The sequence below is a fragment of the Elaeis guineensis genome, unplaced genomic scaffold (genome assembly GCF_000442705.2).
Source record: "Elaeis guineensis isolate ETL-2024a unplaced genomic scaffold, EG11 Super_Scaffold_1000045, whole genome shotgun sequence".
NCBI classification, from domain to species: Eukaryota; Viridiplantae; Streptophyta; class Magnoliopsida; order Arecales; family Arecaceae; genus Elaeis; species Elaeis guineensis.
The window spans coordinates 6,810,587-6,814,265 of record NW_027332425.1 but is presented as its reverse complement, the minus strand read 5'-3'; positions in this window follow the sequence as shown (position 1 = coordinate 6,814,265).

Sequence of the window (3,679 nt, the reverse complement as noted above, 5' to 3'; positions counted from 1 at the left end):
GTTACTGGTATAAGGAGAACTATCCGACGAGGATCGAGAGCCTACTTATGACAAAGGAGGTGAAGATGAGGATGATTCTTTATGATTTGGAGATAGTAAAGAGGCTCTAGTTATTTTAAAGAGCCTACTTGCTTCCAAAATATAGGAGAAAGAAGATTAGAGGTGGACTAATATCTTCCATACCTGCTATACTATTTAAGAAAAGATCTACAAGGTCATTATTAATGGAGGTAGCTGCAAGAATATCATCTCTTAGGAGGCCATCATTAAGTTGAACCTAACCATTTGAAAAGCATCCTTAGCCTTATAAGTTGTTATGATTCTTGAAAGGGAACAGGGGGGTTGTCGATAGTTGCTACCTTGTATTATTTTCTATTGGACAGAAGCACTTCGACAATATTTGGTGTGACGTCATTATCATGGATGCTTGCCATCTATTTTTAGGGAGGCCTTAGCAATATGATCGCATTGTCCCTTATGATAGTCGTCAGAACATCTACTTATTCTTGAAGGATAGTCAAAAGATTAGTCTAGCACTGATAAAGGAAGAGGACCTATCTAAACTAAAGTTAGAGACCAGCATCAACCTTCTGATAAAGCACTCTTACTTGAAGGAAGCAATGGAGATTGACTATTTTTTTATAGTAGTGGATAAGGGCGAGTTGAATGAGCGAGAAGTCCCATCTGTGGTATGGCCTATCCTTCAGGAGTTTGCTAATATTTTTTTTGAAGAATTACCTATAGGACTACCATCGAAAAGAGATATTCAGCACCATATTGATCTTGCTCTGGAAGCGAATCTATCGAATAAGCTGGTGTATTGCACGAGTCCTGTTGAACACCAGGAGTTGCAGTGGTAGGTCTAGGAGTTGCTGGATAAAAGATGTTGGGAAATGTGTCCCAAAAAGCCAATCGTCAAGCTGTTGACGGTTGAGCAACCAAGTATTGTAATTGATTTGTTAATAAATAAAATATATTTGGTATCTTCATCATAAGCTTTCATCTTCTAATGAACTCTGTTGTTATGATGAAGTCCTTAGGACTATTTAAGATCGATAAAGAGAGGATTTATCGATTAGTCCTTAAAACTGTTCACGACCAAATGATAGGCTGTTAATAAGGACGACAGCTTCTATCGAGCATAGATCGCTGTAGGCCATATGGGTTGGTTGTCCTCTTAACCAAAGAGTATGGAGATACCGGTATGGCATACAGGTGAGATGTAAGGGTACATCATCATTGAACGTGACCAACTCCAGAGCATTCTGCTGTCGAGAATGTCTCTGATGGGATATAGGTATAAGTGTCCCTTAGACTTGAGATCGCCTCAGGACTTGCAAGCAACTCACTGTGCTTTGGTACTGGACTAACTGAATTTCTAATTCAGGGACGGAAGGCTTCTGGGCACAGTCAAGTACTTGCAAAGTCAGAGTATGATCGATATGGGATTGACCACTCCAAGAGTTGGAGAAGAATGAGTCGCTGTATTTCAATTTAGCAAAACCTTGGCCAGGGTAATCCATCAGATGGATTTGATATTTTGAAATACAATGTGGACAACCTGATCAGAGTTGACAGTTGAGCTCTGGGGTGTCCTATGATCATTTTGGTCAAGGGGATGAATTATATGAAAACTATATCCGCATGGGTTCTAAGGATGTTGTTCTACACATTCGACCTATCCGGACGTCAGGTACCATTGCTAGATGGTCACTTCGATTGGTATAGGAATTTGTTTCTATGCTATCAGCTTAGGTTCGGACCTATGAGGTCACACACATTAGAGTTCATGATCCGATCGGATGGTTGATCAACGATTAAGAATCATTATAGGGTTAAATAATCAATACGATTGATATTTAACCCAGTGCAAGTGTTGCAGGAGGATCGATTAGCAATTTGATTGCTAATTGGCTTAATTTGATTAAGCCAATGGGTTGAGATTAAGTCTAATTAAATATGATTTAATTAGATTTGGTTTGGGCTTGATTGGATCAAGTCCAATTGGTTTATTGGATAAGCCAAGTGCAAGGAAAGACTAGTCCTAGTTCAACTAGGACTTGGGTCAATCTAATTTCTAATTTGATTAGAAAATTAAATCAGATTTAAATCTAATTTAATCTGATTAAATTAGGTTCTTAATTAGGTTAAGACCTATTTTAATTGGGTTGATCTAATTTTGATTTGATTTGGTTTGGAAAACCAAATTAAAACAAGTTATGAGATAGAATCCTAGTAGGACTAGGATTCCACCTTGCGCCACATAAATCTTCTCCACGCCCTCTCTCTTATTCAACGCCAATCTCCACTTATTTTATGCGACAAAAGCCTCTCCCAGATCTCTCCCACGTTCACAAAAGGTCTCCTCTCTTCTTTCTTACATGGAAGGTGATTTGGATCAAATCTAAAAGGAATAAGTTTGGATTTCGAATTCTATGAGATAGAGTTTTAGAAATCCAAAACTCTTTCAATTTTGCACCGAATTTATCCAAATTTTTTTTGGAATTTTGTGGCTTTTAGGGTTTACATTGTGCACCCTTTTCTGTTGATCCATCCACAAAATATGAAGGAGGTGCTCAAGAGTTGGGCGTCCTTTTACTTGCCATGTTTGGATAAGCCTTGACTAGGTGTTTGACCTAGACAAGGACTCTATCATATCTCTCTATATAAGATGAGTTTCTTCATGAAATTTTATGGAAAGATAGAGATTTGAGAGACCTTTGTGCCATCCAAAATCAGAGAGAAATTCCTTTGGGTTGTGGAGATATAAAAGACGCAAGTTTGGATGTCTAGAGAGAAAAACGTGAAGAAGAAGAGGGTCTTCTTCTAGGGTTTTTATTTTAATATCTTTCTTCCTTCCATCTTGAGTTTCCTGAGAGCGTCTCAGATCTGAAACTCCTCCTTCTACTTTCCATCTTTGGAAGAGTCCAAATCAAGAAGAGGAGGCACCTGATCAACCATCAAAGAAGGATCAGTGCAGTACTAGCATACTGTGCTGATTTCCTGAAGCAGGACTTCTGATCGAGATTCATGGGCTCATGTGGACGACTCCTAGAGGCCGGATGCGTGTGCGGCTTGCAACATCATCCTTAAGCCCGGATCAGCGAGGTTAGAGCATCTAACGTGCAAGGTAATAGATCTGATCTATTATTTAATACATACATTAGATGTAGCTAGTATAGAAACATGTTGATATGATCAACATGTAGTTCATACTATATTTATATATATTTTAATTTTTGATTTAATGCTATGTAATAATCATGTAATAGGATCTTAGATCTAGGGATTTTTTGATCTTAGAAAATAAATTTTGATTTATTTTAGTCTTCCACTGTATGATCTTGAAAAAGTTTCAAGATCTAACCCTGAAACCCTAGATCTGGTTCCTACAATTGGTATCAGAGCGAGGTTCTTTATTACATGATTATTTATACATGCTTAGATTATTTTTTAGATTAGATCTAATTTATAATCTAATTATTAAATCTGAAATTAAAATTTTAGATCAATCACAAACTGCAAGGTTGTCCTGCTGTAAGGTTTACCCCTTACAGTGCAAAGGTTGTCCTAGTTTGTGTAGATCTATCTTTAATCATAAATTTGTTAGATATGATCTAGATTAAATTTATAATTTATTAGATTTAAAAGATGTTTAAATCTGAAATAAATCTCTTTG